Below are 24,806 nucleotides of genomic sequence, written 5' to 3'. Positions count from 1 at the left end.
CCATGAAGTAGCGTCGGCGGGTACGCCTATGCCAAAAGTTTAAAATGAAAATTAGTGTCGCGTTAGCCATCCCTGGACACGTGTTTCGAGGTAGTTGCCTCTCGTCAGCAGGGAGTAGGAGTGTGTGCAGGGTTGCTGCGTAGGCTGCCAAAAAATATTCTCAGGTAAAGTACCACTCAAGGCGCGCAGGTGCGTAGCCATGGGCTCGGGAGCCTGAATATAAACAAAAATCCGATTGGACGCACTCTGCTCGTCCTACCAGCGTGTTACCCCAAAGCATTGTGGTCCATGAAGTAGCGTCAGCGGGTACGCCTATGCCAAAAGTTTAAAATGAAAATGAGTGTCGCGTTAGCCCTCCCTGGACACGTGTTTCGAGGTAGTTGCCTCTCGTCAGCAGGGAGTAGGTGTGTGTGTAGGGTTGCTGCGTAGACTGCCAAAAAATATTCTCAGGTAAAGTACCACTCAAGGCGCGCAGGTGCGTAGCCATGGGCTCGTCAGCCATTGGTAATACCAGGGCAACCCTCACACAGGCTACTCCTGCCCAGGATGCTGAATCCCACATATAAGATTAAACAAATGGAAGTACTGTTAAAAGTAGCGCTGATATACTGGGATAGTTGAACAAAACACAGAACAGGGTTTTCCCTCTTTACACTTGACTTACCAATAGTAGGTCTGCCTCAGAAAAGCAACGGTTCCCTCTTCACACAAGGTCAGTTGAAGGAATGCGTCGAGGCGGGAGTGACCACAGTCCGGGACTGTTACCAGGATGGAGAATTACTCCCCCTTCCAGAATTTCGGGAATATCATGAAATAGGGCCGGGTCAGTTCCTAAATTATCACAACGTCTGGGAAACTTTGTCCACACTCTGGGGCAGGGACACACATGAGCCCAGCACACACCCGGCCCTCCAGGCAATGGTGACACTAGGATCTGCCAGAAACCTGGTAAAATGGTTTTACGTAGTGATAATGGAAATGACGGAACAGACTCTGACTCGCTTGCAAGAGGTATGGGAAGATCTGGTTGGTAGACACCTGACCTGCACTGAATGGAAGAAAACCTTAGGGGGCCCTAAGTAGATCTCCAGGAATGGCAATTTTAAACTTATTCAATTCAATATACTCCCTCACACCACACAGGTTTCACATCATGTATGGGGTCGAGGATCAGAAATGCCTCAGATGTGAAGAATAAGATGCCAGTTTTACACACATGTTATGGAGTTGTACAGTAATACAGGCCTACTTGCAAAAGATTATAGAGATCCTCAACTGAGTCTTGGCGCGCACCTTGATAAGCCCCCCTGAAGTATGTCTGTTAGGACTATTCCTGAGACCTTAAGTCCAATCAATAAGACCCAGGTTCATTGATCAAGCCTTGGTTCTGGCCAAAAGACAATTGCCCGTAGTTGGTGAGCGACTACGGGCCCCACAGTTTCTGTCTAGGAGAAGGATGGTTCGACTTGGGCCAGAGCTGAGGAAAGAGCGCTGACTGGAGAGGACAAAATTACCAAATGGCTTAAGCCCCTAGCTGAAACAAAGGCAGAAGTAGTGAGGGCTTGGGAAACTAAAGGATCAGGAGACGTTGAGAAAACTATTGGAGACCCTCTACCCGCAGTAGACAATGGGTCCACCACCAACTGTATTCCATCCCAATAAGTCATAAGGGGCTTGCCGTACGTTGAGATAGTGTACACAGGCTGTAGAATTTTCTGCAGGGGCTCTCTCCCCCACGACCTCTGTTCCCTCCTTGGATGTGGGTTAGAGACAGTGCCTATAAATAAAATAGACAAATGAGGACTTCGTGAGTGTTGGCCCCAGGAAAGAGTAGTTGTTATTTGTTGAAGAAGTTTGTCATAAAAAGAAAAGGCTAGATAAACGATGATACTAGCAAACGCTACATACCCCACACCTAGACCATAATTATACCAGGAACATGTTTATCGTTTATAAGGAACAAGAGTATGTAGGAAGGACAGATTAAATACGGTACATGGAAGCAAAACGATTTTTAATGTTTCTGTCTTCCTGCTTTTCCCCTCTGTAAGTGGAACAGTTACAATGAACTAGTAATTATGCACATGCTCTGGAACTTGTATTGTAAGATGTTAATTAACAAAAAGTGCTAATAAAAATGATATTTAAAAACAAAAAACTGTGTGATCACTAGTCAATTTATGAACAATGTCCTTTGTGGATGATGAAAGTGCAGGCCTAACTTTGGCTTTGGGCCCTGTCTGCTCCGCAACTGCATCAAGCTTTCTACATTTTTTCCATTTAGATGCCCGGGGACCACAATCAAACGGTGCATTCCTGATCACTGTCACAGATTGGACTCTGATCGGTGAACATCTGCAATAACAATAGCATCAGTGACACCATCTGACCAAGTCACGCCCCTTGTCCCTGTGGTGACATTTTATATGAGTTCAGAACAGTGGTCGAAGTGGGGGGAATAAAGTAGGGGAACTGTGGGCGGAAAATCAGAAGGCAGGTATAACCCATGGATTGGGTCAGTGGGCGGAGTCAGAGGTGTGACAGAAAGAGCAAAATATCCCAATTTTTAGTATTTGTTTCCCATTTCACTAACCGGTTACAGCTTATTGCGTTATTTAATTTAACCGATGGATACACATGTTTATTTAAGGTTTAATATGAGTTATTGACATTAAAATACATTCACAAAGTGGGATCGTTTCCAATCACAGAATGTCCCAAATAACCTTAAAAGTGGAATCGCAAGTCGTTTGTTTCCCAGCCATGGAGTTTCTGTCATCAGCACTTCTCTCTTTTTCCACAAGAGTAGTTCGAACATGAATGACAAAATATCCAAGTTTGCAACTGTTTTCCACATAATTATGGCTCTGCCATGTTTGCCACGTAATACATTATCTGCTGCATAATCTGACGTTTTTAACCAGTAAATTGTTTATAGCTCAGACGGATCAAAAGTTCCTAAAAATGTGACTTGTGTTGCTATGAAGTGGAGGGCCCTTTGCAATGGTTGACTGGTCACCTTTCTCACTGCTGCAGTTGTATGTTCCACTGGTACTAACAAGGAAAAATCTTCACAGAGACTGTTAGCATGTGTAAAAATGACAAAAGAATAAAATATCAAAAAATGTACAGCACCACTAATATCAGTGTAGGGTGTCAGAGCATTTAGATCACACATATTACACAGAGACAATCAATCATACGTGTGTAAATCACTGTATAGGAAATGGTACATAAGACAAAGGACTACAAGGTGTAGGAGTCACATGACAACAATACTAGTAGGCAGCATAGTTTAATAGTGATTGGTCTAGAGAAACACAAACTCAGAATTTAAAACGTAATACCATGGTTGGTGGTTCTCTTTAATAATCAGAGTTGATTTGTACCCAAATGAACCGTTTTTCTGCAACATAAGGATCATCAAAGACTGGGGGGAAAAAATAACGCTCTAATTTATATCTTGCAGTTTGCATGCAGCTCTTACATGACAGTTAAGAGCTCACTGTTCTATGTTTGGATTTTAACTTATTAACTGCAGGTAACAATAGGGTCTCTCTGACAAAAGCAGTAACCCACTGACCTATTTACATTATGTGCACTTTGTGATCTGCATGGTACATGTTGTTAACAGCAGGCACATTAACCCTCTGTGCTTCCTTTCCATGAGTCAAAACGTCCACTTGACAAAACACCATGGGCCCGATTCACAGAACTAACTTAAGACAAAATCCTAAACTTACTACCATTTTGGTATTCACAGAAGGCACTTACTCATTTTGGTATTCACAGAAGGCACTTACTCATTTCGGTATTCACAGAAGTTAGGAGTCCTAACTTTAGGACTCCTAAATGCCTTCTGTGAATACCGAAAGTCTTAAAATTAGGATTTTTCGCAGTTTAGTAGTAGTATAGTTAGGACTCCTAACTTTGGGACTCCTAAATGCCTTCTGTGAATACCGAAAGTCTTAAAATTAGGATTTTTCGCAGTTTAGTAGTAGTATAGTTAGGACTCCTAACTTTAGGACTCCTAAATGCCTTCTGTGAATACCGAAATTCTTAAAATTAGGATTTTTCTCAATTTAGTAGTCCTAAATCTAAATTTAGGATTACTAAATTGAGAAAAATCCTAATTTTAAGACTTTCGGTATTCACAGAAGGCATTTAGGAGTCCTAAAGTTAGGAGTCCTAACTATACTACTACTAAACTGCGAAAAATCCTAATTTTAAGGCTTTTGGTAGTCACAGAAGGCATTTAGGAGTCCTAAAGTTAGGAGTCCTAAACTTAGGACTACTAAATTGAGAAAAATCCTAATTTTAAGAATTTCGGTATTCACAGAAGGCATTTAGGAGTCCTAAAGTTAGGAGTCCTAACTATACTACTACTAAACTGCGAAAAATCCTAATTTTAAGACTTTCGGTATTCACAGAAGGCATTTAGGAGTCCTAAAGTTAGGACTCCTAACTTCTGTGAATACCGAAATGAGTAAGTGCCTTCTGTGAATACCAAAATGAGTAAGTGCCTTCTGTGAATACCAAAATTGTAGTAAGTTTAGGATTTTGTCTTAAGTTAGTTCTGTGAATCGGGCCCCATCTCTCTACTAAGAACATTAATAACAGGAGTTATCATGACATTTTTATTGCTGCCGAAAATTGTTGGAGACCAGGCAGGAGGCAGCAAGTGCTTTTAAAACCATTTTATACTTGCAAACACGACGCCCCTACCTGACATCAGCACCAGCTGCGGTTCATGCAGGTAACAGCGGTGGGGCTGTGGGGAGGGATTTCAGGGGATGATGCAGAAGGAAAATTAAACATTTATTTAAGTTTCCCTTTGCATCGTCCCTCGAAATCCCCCTTTACCCGGCCCCTCTGCCCCACCACTGTTACCTGCACGGACCGCGGCTGGTCAGCACCTGGTGCAGTAGCACTGCCCTGGATCCACCCTACTCAAGTGTCCTGTGACCTCAGTGACAGAGTTACTGTCACTTCATGGTGAGCTGCTTCATAGGCCTGCCTGCAAGACTGGAGGTGAACTTCAGAATGAATTGTGGCGGACAGGCCTTCAAGGTTAACCTACACTTGACACTGCTAGGGTCCACCTGCTGGTGCCAAGACACCAAAGCTTTTAAGATCTTGCGGGGCTTTCTAAGGTTTAGCATGGGAATGTGCTACCTCGGGGGGAGTGGTCTGGTGGACTGGTCATGAAGGCTGAACCTGGTTCCCCAGTTCCAAATTCAGCAGCTCTGACCATAGTGCCACGTCCTCTCCCCCACCCAACACTATACTTCCCTTCTGAGAGAAACTTGCACTGCACTGACCTGCTTAAACACCTGGATGTGACTCAATTCAAATTACACACTAGACAAGAGCAATTTGCTGCCTAAAAATAAACAAGTAAAGCATGTGAAATGTAAGCAGGAACAACATGGTTACCTTTTTCTTTTTACAATCATTATTCAGAAATTAGTGCATGCTTTTGCCTGAAAAGTTAAGTCCATGACTACAGGGCCCAGAAGGTACCCGCTTCAATGCCCATTACTTATATCCTTACAACACATAAGCAGTATAGTTTAAAAAGACCACTTTTGTGAATACAGAGCCTCAATATGTGTTTTGTTTTCCAATTCACCCATCAAGCAGGTAATTCAGTACTTCCAGGAATAGTGCACTTTCCCACCCAGGGAAAACAATGCTGTTCAAAGAGCGACGGGGAAAACAAAAGTAGCGCTTCACTTTCAAACACTGTAAAGTGGCGCTAATGTGTTTAGGTGTGAATAAATCAATCTGGCCACCTTGCAACCACTCTGTCTTGCTTTAGTTAGTTAGTTAGTTTTTATATTTGAATATTTTATTTCTCTCCACCCCAAGGCTGCACTTAGAAATTAAAAAATTTCTGTAAAAGATGATGTTTCCTGCAAGTGTTTTTCTTTTTTTGGATCCCTTTCACAGGGGAGCAAATAAACACAAGGAGGAAAGAGAAGGTAATACCTGTCTCTTGAAGTCTCGGTTTTCACTAAATGAGGAGGAGCGAGACAGAAAGAGAGGTAAGAGAGGGAACAAAGAGGGATGGGGGGCGGCAGCTGCCAGCAGCAGGCAAACTGGACACTGTCCTTGTTAGGTCTTGCCTGAGCCAGCGCTTTAGCGCTACTCTCGCGAGAGCTTTTGTAAAAGGGGGATCTGGAAGTGCAAACTAGTGCTTTTCAGGCCTCCAAATACAGTGCATGTGTGCCGGGCGTGCGCTCCATTTGGCAGCCTGAAAGCACTAGTTTGCACTTTCAAATCCCCCATTTACAAAAGCTCATTTCGCGGCTGCTTTGATGTTCTCAGTGAGCCTCGGCCACTGAGAACATCAAAGCCGCCGCGAAAGTGCTCACCATTTGCCACCTCCTCCCTTATCCCACTTCCTGCTTGTTTCACAATGGCGACAGCATTATTTGTTCATCGTTTGCTTTCTTGGTGCTAGTGGGGGACGCCAGCAGGTATTTTAAACAATTTACAAGAAAAACTGTTTTCATGACCGTTCTAAAGTTGCTCAGCGTAGCATCGTAATGCAGCCGATATGGTAATTTATTCTGCAGCGTCGACTTCGCACAGGAAACAACCTCGACTCAGCCGCACTCTCTTTCACGGATGGAAGTGGTGGGCGGGTCGGGATCCCCAAGTGTGATGGCCCACCGGCGTGGCACCTCCTTCAGACCTTCCATTACAATCCACCCACCTCTAAATCTAGCCAAGTTCTGCGCCTCTTGCAGAGAGCTGCGTGCCTCCACCTTCCCCGCTGCGGCAGGCCCGGCCTCCCCGAGAATCTCCGCAGTGCACCCCCACCCCCCGAGACAACAAGGTGCCACTGACGAGCACAGCCACAGAGGGAACCTCCTGCCTTATAACCGCACTAAATCAGGGCGCCGGCGGTGTCGGGCCTCCACAGCACTTTGCAATGCTGCACATTAATCAGCCAGACACCGGTGCGTTCACCGAAGCAGCTCCACGCGCAGTCTTATTAACCCTTTCACCCCACAACACATTACTGTACGACACAAGTGCTCTGAGGGAGACAGACCATTAGCGTCGGCGGGGCAGGTACTGCCTCGCCTGTTCTTAACGAAAATTGGCAAAGCCAATAGGTCTCAGCTTCGGGATCTATTATTTTTAGCCATGCTGTGCAGCATGGTAAAAGAGTTAAAAACAGCCTTTGGCGCGGTTGGCTGCGTCTTTTTGTAGCGCCTATGCGCACCTTCACTTTATTTACGGATCAAGGTGGATCGGTAAATAAAAAAAAAAATCACGAAAGGGAATTGTAATACAACTACGGTCACAGCTCCTACTAATAACAGCAATTAGAATAATCATGGCAAAGAAAATTATAGATGTAATTGTAATGAAATTAGATGTATAAAACACGATCAATACACTGTCACTGATGTTTCATTTGTTACTTCCCGAGAGCAGTAGCAAGCAGAGCACAAGAAACAAGATTTGTGTTCCAATTAGGAACCATTTGTATTTGTTTTATGTGGCACCTCAGACAGCCCCTACATCTCAACAAGCATTGGCAATGTCAATAGCTCTCACCTACGAGCCATTGGTCTTTGTCAATGTTTTTTTTAGCCATGTTGTACAGCAACATGGCTGAAAGTAAAAAAAAAAAAAGCAGCTCTATGAATCGGCAGTTCTCCGCGTCATATCCTTTTTTTTTTATTTCAGCCATGTTGCACAGCAGCTGCACTATGGTAAAACATTGCAAAAAAAAAAATAGGCAATTTAAAAAGTGCTTTTTTCCCAAACTTTTCATCCATGCTGCAGGCCACGCGGGCAGCTGTACAACATGGTTGAAATGCTTTTAAGGGCAGCTATTGGCGTTGGCAATGTTTTTTTTTTATTAACCATGTTGCCCAGCAGTGTGGGTGCTGAGTAACACGGCTGAAAGAAAACAAAATAGCAATATGATGCCAGGTGCTGCCATTTCACACTACTTTAATTGCACAAGGTGGTTAAAAAACATTGACAAAGTCTAAATGCACGTTTACCTCTCTGACAAGATCTTTTTTCTGAGACCACACAGTGAACCTAGTCAATGGGTTTGGCTTTTTTTTTTTAATTTTCAGGTGTGAAGTCATGCTCATTGCATACCATTTTACATTCCTTAAATGGGATGACACTTTCTATTCTTCATATGCCATTCTTTTAATTTCTTCTTGACTGACGTCAGAATAACTGCTCTGTAAGTTTATTCATGTTATGATCTATTTGTTCATATTGAGAGCTACATACTGCATTGGTGGAGTCACCAGGGCTAAGTGGGGAAGTAGAGAGCTGGGAAAATACTTTGGTGATGTATGTAATTGTAGACGTTTACAGTGTCAGATCGTAAATCAGTACATTCCTGCACGAGGAATCTGTGTAGCAATGATATAGCTCTTTTGGATGGGGTGGGACGGGGCAAGCAACAACTATGCAGATGGAGGGGGAGGCACGTGGCAAGCAACAATATGGGGCGGGGCAAGATACAATGCTGGAAGGGGGCAGGGGATCCGGCAAGCAATCATGGGACAAGCAACAAAGCGGGATGGGTGGTACCAGCAACAAAGCAGGTGGGGGCTGCAGGGCAAGGGTAAGAAACAAAGAAGGAGGGACTGGGCAAGTTAAAAGTAAAAACAAGCATTTGCAATGCAATAGGTCTCGCATTTACAAGAGTTTGAGCTATTGACATTGCAAATGACAATGCCTTTTATTTTTGTTTTTTGAACATAAATAAAAGGCATTGTCATTTACATTGCCAATTGCTTAAACTCGTGTAAATGCGAAACCTATTGCATTGCAAATGCTTGTCTTGTTTGGGCACGAAGAAAAAGGGCGTCCCCAAAAGCCGAGCCTTAACTATCGGCCTTGGCGATTTCTGCCGTCCAGGAGGAATGTTTAAAATAAGAAAGAAGGGGAACGGACTCAATGAAATTAAAGGGGCACGCCGTGCCCTGCCGATCCCGCCCACTTCGACCACTGGGTCAGAAACTTGTAAAGGGGCAACTGCAGACTCCATAAGGACAGAGCGAAGGCCCAGCCACTCCTCCACTGTACTGATTTCAGTGTTGATTGCCCCCACATCTGTTGTTAGGTATGAGAGAATTGATGACTTGGAAAGGCCATTAGTGAATAGATCCTTCCAGGCTGCACCAGACGTTAGGTCACTTTTGTCTATTGAGGTATTTTTACGTTTTCCCATCTTGGGGGAAAACAATTATAAAGCTTGGGGGAGAGGGGACTGACACCATCTGCAAGGCGGGGAAAAAGATGCGCAAAATGTCCACATACATAGTCTAATGTTTGCCGGGTGTGGGGGGCAAAAGATCAATGAAAAACCTCAACAGGTGACTGTGAAACAAAGCACAAGGTTCCCATGTCAAGAACCATTGCTTATATCACAGGGATGTACAGTGGAACACATGAATCTTTTCTGGCCTTGCTGTTGTCAGAGGGGTGCCCAGCCTCCTTCGGGCGATGACGGGTGCAAGACGGGCCCACCCTTGGCCCCTGATTTGCCAGGATGCGACCCACATGCATCATACGCAGGGGGACTGCAGCAGCACTTTCTAGCATGCTTAGGCAATGCCCCCTTCCTCACAGGTGTTAGAAAACGCGCCTCCTGTCGCAATGGACAATGAGTGATGGTTGTGAGTTCTCTAGCTTAAGGGTAGTCTCTGGGGGCCAGGCCCCCCTTTCCAAGAAGGCAAATGTCCCACAGGACAGCACCAGAGCTTTATAGCGCGATTAGGCCACGCCCCCTTCCTCAAAGGTGTTATCAAACGTCCCTCTTGGGTGATGGGCTATGAGGGGTGGAGTCTCTTAGCTCCAGGGCAAACTCTGGGGTACAGGAACACCCTTTTCAAGAAGACAAATGTCCCACAGTACTGCAGTAGCTCTTTGTAGCATGATTAGGCCACTCCCCCTTCCTCGCAGGTATTAGCAAGAGCACCTCCTGGCAGGAAGGGTGATGGGGTCCCCTAAATTCAGGGCAGTCTCTGGGGACCTGGAACCCTCTTTCCAAGAAGGCAAATGTCCACTGTCCCTTAGCCAACTGTTTTTTTTACAATGTGGCAGTGTTTTGCCAAGTGTTCCTCGGCTAACTCCCTAGTTTAAATAACCTGTTATAAGAGGAGCAGTCACTCTCCTAAACGGTAAACTCCCTTCTACTCAAGATTGCTGTGCTACTGTTGATCATCCCTCCGCTCATTTAAAATTCACACCCTTCTGTTTCCGCACGTGGCTGCAAAACATGAAAATGTGACGGAATCATTATGCACAATTTGTTCTCTGTCCTGGAATGTAGTTGCTCCAATTCGTATTTGAAATTGAATTACAAGTGAAATGATTTATGTATTTATTCAGTACATTCCTACAGATTTGCAGTAATTACATTGAGGGTCAACTACATTTGATCCATTATATTCCAGGTGAATAGATTGGGAATCTTTTACATCGGAAGTCACTACACTAATAGAGTCATTATATATGTATATTTTCACTGACAAAAACAAAAGCTACAGTAAAGTTATAGTTAGGTGAACTTGTTAGTAAGAACATTAATGTTTTGAACTAAAAAAAACACAGAAATTCACCAGTTAGCAGCTCTAACTATAACTTGCGGCCCGCCATGCATTGCTTATTACCTCACATATGACATCATGTTCTATGATATAATTTATGATATCACTGATGACATCATCCAATGAGTGGGCTGGATAGTTTACATAGTGGCAAGCAACTACCTTATTACTTTTCTACCTATTTTTGTACAGCCAGGGTCCGGCTAATGGATATAATTGTTTACAAAACACATGTGCTTTTCATGCATCATATATTTGATGAGGTATTGAAGACGTTATAAATGTTTGCATTGAAGTGTTACCCTGTGTGCATGTGGCAGTTAACAACATTTGTCCATTATGTTCCACATAAGTTTTGCATATAATATAATAGGTGTTAAACCTGGCACCTTGGCGTGAGTCTCCCTTCCACTTTTTGTCGCTGTGCCTCATGTGTTTTGCTGGTGTTAGCTGCTCAGAGCACTGTGCCACTGCCAACCAGTGCCACAGTGCAAGTGCTCCCTATTTAAAATGTATATGTTGGTTAGATTCCATGATTGGCTTATTTGGTTTACTGTCAGACCCCAGTAAAGTGCACCAGGAGTGCCCAGGGCTTGTAAATACAAATGCTGCTGGTGTGCTTGCAGTGCTGGTGGTGCCACCCACAGAAGCGGCATAGTAAAATGTGTCTAAGGTCTGCCATTGCAGAACCTGCTTGCAGTCTGGTACTGTCATGCTGACTGGGCAAGTGCACCCACTTCCCAGTCCCTAAACCTTCCCTTAAATTCATATTAGTCACCCCTATGGTAGGCCCAAGGGCAGGGTGCATTGTAAGCATAAGGTAGGACAAGCCCTGATGTGTATGGCATGTCCTAATAGTGAATTACAGCCATTTTCGTTTTTCACTATTGTAAGGCTACCTGTTCTCCATAGGCCAGAATGGGCTGTTAGAATTGTTACATCCTATGATCCTAACAGACCCAGAGAACATGGTAGAAAATCGAGATTAGTATGCCTGAACTCAGGATAATAAAATACATCTTTTAGTGACGTTTATTTTAATATTCTGTGTTTGCAAATACCACTTTTAGAAAGTTGGTATTTGCTTGCCTAACCATTTCAGCCCGCCTCTGCTATGATGTGTATCTGCCTGTCTGGTTTGTGTGAGTGACAGGGCTGGGGAAACCCAGAGGGGCAGGGCTATGTAACTTGGTGGTGAATGGAGAGATTGACATCCAGATGGGTGGGAGGAGTGCACCTGGACTCTGAATAGGGCTGTGCTCTGCCACCACAATGCTGGCTCCACCTCCTGTGGAGCGACGGATGTCTCTGCCCTGCACCCTGAATAGAAAGGCAGAGTCATGTCAACAAAGTGCTCAAGAACTGGTTTGGACTGGGCAAAGGCCCCTCTACCCCAGAGGAACAAAGGAATTAGGGGTATAAGTATTGGAACCCTGTTCCCAAGAAATTAGATCCTGCTTGACAAGAAGAACCTCTGCCTGAGGAGAAGGAACTGGGAAAGCTGTAAGGAGGAGTACTGTCCCTGACCAATGCCTGCAGTGGTTGCCTTGCTGCTGGAAGGAGAGGAGAAAAGACTACAAAGACTTTAATTCAACTTGTGCTTAAAAGATCTCCAAGGGCTTGTGCTGAGCTTGCCCCCTGAGCGAAGTCCCAGGACCAGTGGACTTCACCCCCCAGCTCCCCAGTGTCTTTTGGAAGTGCCTGCTGCTGTGGTTGGGCCTTCTGAGGGACTGCGTGTCGCAAGGAGCTGGAAGCGCGACTCAAGAAGGAGAAGCGTGCCGCCGTCGAAGCTGTTGTCGTCGCATCTCGCAAAGGGTGTCGCCGCTGCAGCATCGCATCGAGCGGAAGCGTCTCGCATCATTCCGGAAGTGTCTCGCATCGCCGAAGAAGCGTGTCGCCATCGCAGCCATCGTAGCTGACGCATTGCACCGCATTAAGAGAAGAGTCTCGTATCGAGGAAGAAGCGTGTCGCCATCGCAGCCATCGTAGTTGTCGCATTGCACCGCATCAAGAAAAGCGCCTCGCATCCACGGAGAAGCGTGCCGCCGTTGGAGCTGCTGTCGTCGCATCGCGTAAAGGGGTGACGCCGCTGCAGCATCGCATCGAGCGGAAGCGTCTCGCAAACGTCAGAGAAGAGTGCCGCTGCCAAGGCCGCTGTCGTCGCATCGCGTAAAGGGGTGGCGCCGCTGTAGCTGACGCATCGAGACAAGTCTTCTCGCAACATCGGAGAAGCGTAACGCATCTGGAAGATCTTCACGTCTTTATTTCTTTGCACCAAAATCTTAATCGCATCAGCATCGTTGCAACACTTTCGTTGCCCTGCGTGTCGCATCTAAGGTTCCTTGACTTAAAGTGTAGCATTTAAGAACTTAAGAGAACTAAGCAAACTTCTACCATCTCAAGTAACAGTATTGTGTATTTTTGTCGTTTAATGGTCTTGTGGTAACTCTATATAAAGAATCCTTATTTTTAATATAAAAACCTGTGTGGTGTCCATTTGTAGTGTTGTCACTTGGTTACTGTATGTGTTCACAAATGCTTAACCTATAACGCTCTGAGATAAGCCTTGTCTGCTCGCGCCAAGCTACCTAGAGGGTGAGCAGGGGTTATTTTAGGAGTGTAACCCCTTACCCTGACTAGAGGAAAGGTTCCCTGCTTGTCACAAGTACCTACCTGTGCCAACCAGAGAACCCGTATTATAACATTGGTGGTCAGCGGTGAGGATTCTGGACTTGCATTTGTGACTCATGTACAGTAATTGGTGAACACTACTTAGTGAGTGCAGACCTTAAACGCAACCAATACTTGTTGGTAGATTTCTTTTGGGACTGTTTATTTTTGAGCACTGCCAAGCTTAACCATGGTGGAGAAAGCAGCATCCATAGTCTCTGTTAATACTGAATTTGAATGGGAAGAAGAGAAACTGGAAAGCTACAAGTTATCACAGCTGAAATTCTTTTGCAAGACATTTAATGTTTCTACAACTGGATGTAAAAACAAGGCAGAGTTCTACATGGCGCCATGGGCCTGGGTAGAAGCAAGGAAGGCCACTGATGATAACAATGCAGAGGAGCAGCTGGATGGGCCAGTGGGTCCAAGAGGAAGGAGAACCCCTTCCCCTGCAGGTAGCAGTGTTTCTAGTAAAAGTTTATCTCCAGAGGAGTTGGTAGACAGGAAGGAAACCAGAGCTCATGAGATAGAGATGGCAAAACTAAATGGACAACTGGCAATGGAACAAAAAAGGCTGGAAATGGAAGAGAGAAAAAGCCAAATGGAGCATGAGATGAAAATGAGGGAGCTGGAGTTGAAAGCCCAGGGCTTGGGAAGCACTCCCTCTGGTGGCAGCACACCCCCAGTGCAGGTAGAGTCCAGAGTGTACATACCCAAAGATATAGTGAAATAATTTTTTTAAAATGATGACATAGGGCAGTGGTTCAAAGCCTACGAAGTAGCCATGTCCTCCCACTGGGTCCCTGAGAAGGATTGGGGAGCGGGGTTGTGAGGGCGGTTCTTGAGTGAAGGGCGGGACACACTGCTAGATTTGCCCTCAGAAGTGTATAACTCTTACCCCCATATGAAGGATGCTTTAATGGCTAGGTATGGGTTAACCCCTGAAATGTATAGACAGAGGTTCAGGGGTTGCACTAAGATTCCCAATAGTATGTATGTGAAGTATGTGACATTTTTTTTTGCAGAGCACTGGATGGTTGGGTGAAGGGTAGCAAGGTTGATAATTTTCAAGGGCTTCTTGATTTAATGGCATGGGAGCACTTGTCCAGTAATTGTTTTCCTGAGCTATGCCAGCACCTGATTGATAGTAGGCTGACTAACCATGGGAAGCTTGCTGAGGAGGCGGACCGCTGGGCCAGTACCAGGGTCCACAAGGGTCCCGTGGGAGACTCCGCCAAAGGTGGGCAGGGTCCACAGCAGAAGAGCGGGGGGACAAGGGAAAACAGAGGGAGTTCCAGAAGAGGCCCCAAAGTAATCCCCAAGGGAACCAAGGGAAGGGTTCTCAGCCTCCCCCACCCCAGAAACCGACTGGGGCCCAACAGGTACCCCTGTTCAAAGAGGGCCCCCAACCTGTTACAGATGGGGTGAGCTGGGTAATTTTGCCAATGATCCCAAGTGTCGCCAGTTTGGTAAACCAGCACACCCTGTTGCAGCCCCCCGTCAGACGGCTAGTGTAGCCCTGGGTTGAGAGATGGGTGTCCAAGGTGGGTGGGGTTCAGTAGAAATGTCCCTGGTCTCATTAGGAGACCGTGAAGTGGTCCCCAAAACCCAGCTGCCTGAGAACACAAAAAAATACAGGCAGTGGGTGACCATAAATGGCCATAGGGTGGAAGCTCTCAGAGACACAGGAGCCAGTGTGACGGCTGTCAAGCGCCACCTGGTGTCTCAGGAGCAGGTTGTCCCAGGAGCATTCTATCCAGTTGTTGCCACCGACAACACCGAGAGTCACTGCCCGGTGGCTCAGGTTCCCTTTGAGTGGGGGGGTGTCTGGTACTCTTCAGGTAGCTGTGAGGCCCGCCATGCCTGTAGACAGTCTGTTAGGGAACGATCTGGAGAGCTCACCTTGGGCTAAGGTGGAGCGGAGTGCTCACCTGGAGATGTTGGGTATGCCAGATTGGGAGTGTGTCACCACACGGTCCATGACAGCGAGTAGAGGTGCTCAAGAGGACCTGGAGCCTGAGAGGGAGGCCCAGGAACCGGCCTTAGGGAGAAGAGGCAGGGGGCGTGGGAAACCGGCCCCTGAAGTTCCCACGGTCCAGGAGGAAGCAGACCTTGAGGGGGATGCCCTGGAACCTACAGGGGAACAGATAGCTGAACTGGGGGACCTGCCTGAGCTGACCCATTGGCAGCAAGAAGGAGGACCCTCCAGGGAGGAATTCTGCAGGGAGCAGAAAGAGTGCCCTTCTCTCGTGGGTATGCGGCAGCAGGCTGCAGACCAGGCCAACGGTGATCAGTCTGGAACACATTTCATTTACTGGGAGAACGACCTCCTGTATTCTGAGCCTAAGGTTGCTGAGCCTGGGTCAGCCCGTGTGCTGGTGGTACCCCAGCGCTTCAGAGCCTTCCTACTGGGGCTGGCTCACGATGTGCCATTAGCAGGACATTTGGGGCAGGACAAGACCTTTGAAAGGCTTGTCACCCACTTCTTTTGGCCCCAAATGTGCAGTAGTTCAGACACTCACTGCAGGACCTGCCAGACTTGCCAGGCAAGTGGGAAGAGTGGAAGGAAGCAGAAGGCTCCACTCCAGCCATTCCCTGTGGTCGGTACCCCATTCCAGCGAGTGGACCCCAGGACAGCGATGGGCAATAGGTTCATCCTGGTCCTGGTGGACCATGCCACCCGGTACCCGGAAGCCATCCCTCTGAGGACAGTGACGGCCCCCGTGGTGGGACGTGCTCTGATGGGAATTTTCTCCTGAGTGGGATTCCCTCTAGAGGTGGTGTCTGACCGAGGTACCAATTTCATATTGAAATATATGAAATCCCTTTGGCAAGAGTGTGGTGTAACCTACAAGTTGTAGAAAACAGGAGCGTCATTTCACTCCAACCAATCGCACAGCTAATAGCGCCAACATGGCGATCATGTATATTTTCATTTTAAACCACACTTTCTTCATATTTCGTCATTTTTAACCAACATTTTTAGCCATCTTTTTCGTTTCAAATTCATGCTTGAATCCACACTCGGTTATAAATGCCATTTTCCAAATTTCTAATGTTCGCGCTGTGCCCATCCGAGCCTCTTGCAAGAACAAGACTGATGCAGAATTCGTCCAAGACGATATTTTTAATAAAAGAACACCCAATGCATTTCGGGCTACAAACGCCCTTCGTCAGGGGTAACTCTAAAAGACAACAATAGAAACAATAACTGTTACTTTCTAGTTCAGCATCATGTTTTACATTCAAAAATTCACTGCGGGTTAATCCCATTTTTTCAAATATCGTGTTGCAGTATAATCCTCTCATAAATCACCACAATAAATCCTTCCATCGTTGTAGCCACCATACTCAAGAATGAACCAGTTTTTCAATGTCGTTTGTCTATTAATCACTCTAGTTCTTCAAAAATATTCTATTGTCCCTTCCTTCTCCCGACCTACATGCCCATGGTTATATCAACACATCACTCGAATCTTTGCCCCTCCCCTCAACTCTTTCTTTCTTGCTATTCCATCCCGCAACCTTCTCCCTATACCTTCATAGTCATTATTACTAACTTCGTACCTGCCGTGAGTGTTAAAAACCATCGAGCCTCCTCATTCTTCCCAGTAATTGTTCACCCATGATCCCTCCCCTATATAACCGTCATTGAACACCCAATTACTTCCTTATTGGCCATCTTTTCCCGCCATACTTGCGGCTTACGATATTCTGTGCTGATTCAAACACTGCATCTCCCATAATGCAATACATTTATCAGAGTTAAAAATCAACCATCATTATTACGTTGCTCTGTAGCCCGCAGTGGATGAATCATAATCATTTTCAATACAGTGCTAAAACTAATCGTTATATGGTGAGTAAATATTAAAGTTTTTGAAGTTTTTAAAGTTTATTTCCATTTAATACCCACACCAATAGGTATTGCAAGCACCCTTTGGTTATTAGACAGAATTGAGTCAGCATGACAATTTCTACATAACATAGAAGACTGTGTGCACCAGGTATTATGCTACGTGAATGTGTTTGTTTTGCCTGAGAAAATAGGTATCTGTAAAGTTTTCATCACAGTATGAAGGCTGCAGGTAGTATGATCTTCAGCACCTTCAGACCTTGGTTATTGTAAGTGAAGGGTCTCTCTTTGGACAAGTTCTGCATAGAGTGTACACTTTGCTTTCTAGATACTTTTTAATACACTGTGGTGCATTTCTCATGAGAGTTTCGCTGTCTGCAAACAGTGAGGTACAGAGTAAATGCTCTCCATGTAGCAAACAGTTCTAACAGTACCCACTTTTCTACTCATATCCACTTCATTTCTCAGTGCAGTTGCAGAGACTATCAGGGGTTTGATATAGGTAAAGAGTGTCCATAGCAGGGCATTAGTTACGTAATAGGGCTTGAGTTGTAGTGTAGTTCCTATTTCACTTATAGGCTCTGCGCATTGGAATAATATACACTATAGTTGTGGCATAGGACTGAGGTCAGTATGCCTCTATCGAGTACATTAAACTTAATTACTTTGTGTGCCAGCTAACTCAGAGGCCACTAGAAACTGCTTGAATCAACAAGAAGTGAGTAGTTTCTGGCAACCGCATAAACATGACAACTTTGTTTCCCTTAGAATCGGAACATGTCTCAGAATCGTGGAAACAACAGATAACAGTTTCACTCAGTCAATCGTGCATGCATAGTTTCTTCAAAGTTACACAGAAATAGATAGCCGGGCGTTTCAATAAAAGGATTTATTGAACAGTCTTGTTTCTCGTGTAAGAGATATGAGCTGTTACAATCGCAAGACAGTATGCAAGATATAATACGCACAGCGTAAGCAGTAAGAAGAAATAATACTGCAACAGCATTGTCTTCTAGCTATGACATATATTCATATACACATACATAAATAACATAGGCTAAAAAGTGGCTACTCATTTGATGCTTCTAAATAATTCTACCCCAGTGTACCTAACCTAAGTGTAGTACAAGGTAAGAAGTAGGGGCCGCATTCTATAGTATGGTAAGCTATAGTTTTACATATGCCAAGAGTCCCTCTAGGTTCTAGTCAGCTCCATACCTTAGAATGAGAGAGGTGGTAATCTCTTTCCGGGTCTCAAACTCTAACAACCAGCGAAGGGAGTTGAACACTGGAAGCTGGATTCTCGGCGAGCAGGGATGACAGCGTCTGGTCAGTGCGTTAGGCGGGGACTCGAATTCTTCCGAACTTGCCGTGGCGAGCCGTATCGAGCTGTACCGCCGAGCCGTGGTTTGCCATGGTAAGGGAAGGTATATTTATACCTGTAAGGTGCTTAGGAATGTTAGCATTGACGTAAAGTCGGGCAGAGGAAGACTTCATGATGAACCCCTAAGGAATAGTAGTTCATGCATAATAGATGAGTTCTTGGAGAAATCAATAATCTAGCTAGGGAAAGTCCCAACGGCTTAAGGGTCTGGCTTCTAAGAACTCATTGTGACGTGGGGATAGACGGATGTAGGTGACCATGCCTGTATTTGGATAGCATGGCTAATGCCTAATAAGGACTGGGATTCTATGCCTAAATAAGGGCAATGCGAATTGTGCCTATATAAGGATATGACTTAGGAAAACCTATGTACGGACATCTAAATCGAAACACAACACCCACTGCACTTTCGAATGAACGATAATACTAAATGCTAAACATGAAATGCTAAACATTTAAAACCGAGGAATGCATGTTGCTAAAAACATTTGTAAAAGCATACTAAAATAAGTTTATGGTAAAAAACGTGTGCTAGACATGAAATACAAAGGTGCTGTACATTAAAGCAATGTTTCATTCTAAGCATATGTTTACAGTGAATGTTAAGTGAATGAACAGAAATATATACCCATATGATGAAATGTCTCACAATTACAGAAGAAAAGGTCAAAGCCATTTTTATGTCTTGGTGCATAAATGAAATTGTGGTGAATAAAGGTGACGATCTGTCCCTGGAAGTGTTCAAAGAAGTCTGTTCTCTATGAATAGTTCTACTTTAAGCATATTACTTCTCCATAAAAAGAAAAATTCAATTTTAGAGAGAAGAAAAACAAAAATTGAATGAAAATGTTCCAAGGTTTTGTCTTTGTTTTGAAAAATGAAGGCCAAATTCGTAGCTTTCCCGGTACACTGTGAGCCGAATCAAAAGTCAGTGTAAGGAGCTGGTGAAAACATGAAATGCTCTATTCCTGTTTACAAAAGATCGTCTACCGATGTCGGTGATAGTTGGAATACCTCATTTAGAAGATTAACTGCACATAAATGTGAAGCATCGCCAGTAGCAATGTTCGTTTCCGCTGTTACCTGTGTGCCGGTTGATCCATCTTGTACCTCAGCAGTAGCATGTTGCGTCTGTGAGATCTCAACGAATGCTGTCATCAGGATTGGTAGCCTCTGGGGGCAACACAGATCATGGGCCGTAATTGGGTCCAGCAGAGTATCGATATCCGTTGGCATGACTGATGGGAGTGATAGACAGATGTCTAGCATGCATTCTTCACCGCAAAGCAGGCAGCGTAGAACAGGTAAGATGCAATCTTGCCAGATTGGTCTGAATGACATAAACCCTGTGGTATTTAATTCTTGTAGAGGAGGTAAGCCCAAAAGTTGTACTATGCGCTCACGACACTTCCTTTCCAGGAGAGCTTTCTCCAAGGTGCTGGGAGTGACACTGGTGGATTGGCTTGCCATTGAGTAGTAGTAGGAATAAAAACAGGATTCCTGCAACGAGTGCTAGAATTAGCGGCAGTCCACCAAACACCGAGTGCACAAAGTTTGGAATGATTCGGAGGACTGCTTGAAAAGGTGTTAACAGTCATGAGCATATGGTCTTAAATACATGCACAATACCGCCCGTATCAGACATGTTTAAGATACGTCCCAACATTTCTGTGAAATGTGTAGGGCAGTTTGTACATAACAGAGCCTGTATCTCAGCCGAAGTCCTTGCAATTTGTAGATCATAGGTTTCTTTGGCCGAGGTCAAAGGCACGTTTTGTTGTAAAAGAATGGCTTTCATTCTGCTTAAAGTATCAATTCGTATAGAAGAGATGTTCAGTGAAGGTCATAAAGGCGACTCCCTGACTGTGTCAATTTGGGGGATCAAAACTTGCATACAGCAAGTGACCCTGGAGCCAACCGTTACCAGATATGGGATGCCTGGCAACATGCCACAACAGCTCTGATCATTCAACATGAGGTAACTCCCATTTGAAAGTTGGACAAACGTTGGATAAATCACAGCGGCTGGTGAACCTTGCAGGTGGCAGGATAAATTTGCAGTAGAAGCGCTACAGGCTCCATGTAAACTAATATCCCGACATATGAGTGAACCGCTCAGTGCATTTTCACAGTGTGTACTGCTAAGAAACACTTCACGCCCCCCACTCCAACATCTGTGTGTGTAAGGTAAATCCCAGGATGTCTTGATGTATTTTTTACCCAACCTTTCATATTTGCCTGCTTGCATTTGTTTGAGGCAATACCAAAAATGGAAAGTTGTAACAGGCAGATTTATTTTGCCATGAATGATCCATTCTGTAGCTGGTTTTTATGCTACTGTAAATGGCAATCTTACCAGTTTTTCAATGCTCAGCACTGTATACTTTGCTTCCCTTTGCGCCAGTTCGATCTGTTTATCAGTGAGATTCAATTCTGAAAACAGAGACGACGTGTTGATGAAACGCCAAGGCACATAGCCTGCACGCAAGTTTTGTAGCGTCCAGTCTAATAACAGAATAGAGCGTAATTGAGACTGGCCTTGTCGCAGCAGGACCAAATCTTGTTCCACAACGTCTATAGCAGAGGATAAAATGTTGCCCAGTGAATATATCCTGGATGACAGAGTCGTTAACCCATTGTCGACCACAGCAAGAGATTTCTCTAAATTAATACGATCAATGTCTCGTATTCTTTCTGCGGCGTCTGCTTGGGTAACCTTCCATATTTCATTATAAGCAGCATAGATGCCGGCATATATGAAACGTTTTTGACGCGGTTTTTTTGGACCTAGCAAGAAATCCCTTAGGTAAATATAAGTGTTGTTTCACATCCTCTAGTGTAGATTTCTGTAGCCAATCAAAGAATAATTTTCCTACACTGTATGTTGTTACTACCCCTGGATGCTGTCTTTGAACATAACGTGGGTCTGGCCTATTGGTTTTAAAACCCTGTATTCTGCTCAGGAATCTTTCTTGACAGATGTTTGTGTCTGTGGGCCAGAGCAACCATTTTTCCCATTCAGGATCTGATCTGCTGTTTTGTAAAATTGTATGTACGTCGACCACCCCCTGTGTAGTGCTATTACTTGCAGGTGTAGGTATGGACGGTGTGTTCATGTCTTTGATCTTGGCTAACCCAAGGCAAGACGTTTGTTGGACAGTGTCATTCAAAAACATTATTTGCTGTGGGATGATGCAGGCTCTTTTGTACCCCAGACAGATTTTGTGTCAATTGTCAAACCCTGTCTCGACAGTTGGGCAATAAAGGCTGCAGAATAAATCTGTTTTGTATTGGTTAACATATTTTTTGCTCCTGTTTTGTTCACATTCTTAAAGTAAAATGTTTCCGGATTGGATGTATTGTACCCTGAAAAATATGGAAACTTCATTGCAAATGTTTTTGAGCTACCCCTTGGTGGTGTAGGACAATGTTCCCATTGGTTATACATAAATATATTTCTAGGTGTTGCAGATTAATGCAAGAAATGATGACCATAGTGGTTGTAACAATAAAGCTGTTCATAGTCTGTTGAAGCCTCTAAGTATTCATGGTTAGAGAATGCAGCAGACCTTTCTAGATCAGACATCATGTTATTAACAGTCTCAAAGTCCCAAGTATCAGAATAGTTACTGGAGGTAATAGAGTCACTTAATGAAATCTTAAATAAGTGTGGAATCTTCAAAAGTTCCGACGGGCCGAATATATCATAATCCGTTTTGTCCCAAACTATACCATCTTGTATAGGAACGGCTGTGATGTTCACTGCTGACAAGTCTCTTGCTTCACGATTGTATGATTAGTGTGGTTTCAAAAGTAAGTTCACATTTTTACTTTCTGTGTCCAAGTGAATATATCTTCCATTTATCAGCATGCTCAGAGTCATTACTAAAGCTACCCAAAGCAGAAAGAAAAGTATTCCAGAAATAATCCATAGTTCAATCCATGGTGAAACCAGACACGTTTTTCATGGAGATGAAAAAATTCTTGTGCTGGTTTTTTAAAAGTTTTTTTGGCTGGCATTGTTTACGGTTTGCTTGGATCCTCAGAAAACGTATCAAAGTTAATGAAATAGCCAAAGGCAGTTCTGTCAATGGTTGAAATTGCATCAGGAATCATTGAAATCACTGGCACCAGTTGATCACGTGTTACATTGGTGTTGACAGGTGTATCAAGACAAACTGTTATTTGGGTTTCAAGAGGAATGAGTTCCATAGCATTGTTGCTTAGTCTTTCATTTCTTACTGCTGACTCCTCGATGGTGATGAGTCTTTCAGTTTGAACCTCTTGAATGGTAGCTAGAGGAGTGCGTCTACTACTTGGTCAGAGTCCACAAGGCCTACTGCTTAGTATTGGCCACATAGTGATGTTTGATGAGGTCGATTGACACAAATCTTTTCTCCTTTTTTCCAGCAAGGGGCGGCAGAAGTATTGTTCTTGTTCCGTGGATGGCTAGGACAGGTACTGGTTGTCTGTAAGAAGGCCCAAATTGCTTCTTGTCCGCGATCTTCTCTCTGACTAGATCCCCAAGCTTTGAGATCCAGACAGGCCTTGCTGGGATGGCTGGAATTTCCCCGGTGGTGGTTGGCTTCAGGAACAAGTTGCTTTGTTTCGATCTTAGTTCATTTAACTCCTGTAAAACAGCCAAACGATCTTTGATATCAAATGGTTTATTTTCCACCACTGTGCCTTTACATTCGAGATCTGGAACCCACATTCTTGTCCCAAATAGGACCTCGTATGGAGTGACTCTCCCCATCGAACTTCTTGGCAAATTGTTTAATGAGTGTTGGACCCCATAAAGATGTTTGACCCACCCATCACCGAACCTAATACCCTAATTGTTATAGACTGCTTTATGTGCCGGTTTTACCTTTCCACAACAGAATTTCCCTCAGGATGAAATGGAGAGGAGTACCTCAATGCAACCCCCAAACTTGCCATGGCTTCTTTGTACGCTCAAGAGATAAACGCAGGGCCCTGGTCAGAATGTAGTGTGCCAATTGCGTATGTGCCGATGAAGACTCGCAAATCTTTTATAACAGTTCGCGCGTCAGCTGAGCGCTGAGGCCACATCCATAGGAACCTTGAACACGAATCCACTGCGACCATGATATATTTATAGTTACCTTCCCTTTGCAAGGGACTGCAGTGGTCCAGGTAAACACGAGCTAATGGTTTATCTGAAATGAATAGGGCTGTCTGCGCAGGACGTTTCACTGTAGAGACTTTCATCTGTTGGCATATTTCACATTACAAAACATAGTTTTTGGTCTGTTTCCTAATGCCGGGCCACCAATATCTCGGTTTTAATAACGATACTGTGGCAGAAACACCTGTATGGCCAGAGGCCATCCTTTCATATGCTGCTAGGATTAGTCCTAATCTACGTTCCATGTTTGGAATTACCCTAACCCCCACTCCAGGGATTCGAGCAAACGGAACGTTGTTCGAATCAATTATATACGAGTATTTGAGTGGACATTTTGTAGGTAACGCTGCACCACTGCCTTTGCTAGAAGCATTGACAACCAATAATATGTCACTGTCTATTCTTGTTTTTGAATGAGTGATCGCAGCTATGGAAGCCGTTTGCACAGCCCCCTTTGCGGCTTCGTCAGCCAATGAATTCCCTGCAACGTGAACACCATCACATTGATGACTCAGCGTGTGTATCACGTGAGTGTTTTGTAGTCCGTCTCGTAACTGAACTATTTGTTCCCAAAGCGTTTTATGTTTGTTTGTGCCACCTTTTGAATCTTTGAAGCCAATTCTGTAAATATTCATTATATGTTTGAACACAGTAAAAAGAATCGCACACTATAAGTGTGGGGAATTCGCGATCCGTATTTTCAAGTGCCAAATTGAATGCTTGTAGTTCAGCTCGCTGAGCTGTACAATCTCCTAGAGATTGTGTTTTAGTGACCATTGGTCGGAATTTACCATTGCGCATGTGACCTTTAACGATTGCGTATGCTGCACTGTAAGCTTGCTTACTTTCCGTAGCGGGTTGTGCTGATCCGTCAGTATAAATTATAAATTCGTACTGATCAAGAGGAGAATCTCAATAGGCAGAGGACATTCATGTCCATATTGCAGGAATGCTTGTGTTTTTAAATAAGGATCAAAAACATATTGAACATCCGTTGCAGCAAGAGAATTAACCCATTGTATCCATCTTGGATGTAAAGCTTTTGCATTTGGAATGCTCGCTTTTGTAACTGCCTCTAAGGCTGGTACCGGAGTCACAACAATAATGCGTTTCCCCTGAGCTGGAGCTCTTTCTTTTGCTACT

Source organism: Triturus cristatus, chromosome 1_2, assembly GCF_964204655.1.
Source record: "Triturus cristatus chromosome 1_2, aTriCri1.1, whole genome shotgun sequence".
NCBI lineage: Eukaryota > Metazoa > Chordata > Amphibia > Caudata > Salamandridae > Triturus > Triturus cristatus.
Note: the sequence above shows the minus strand (reverse complement) of the source record.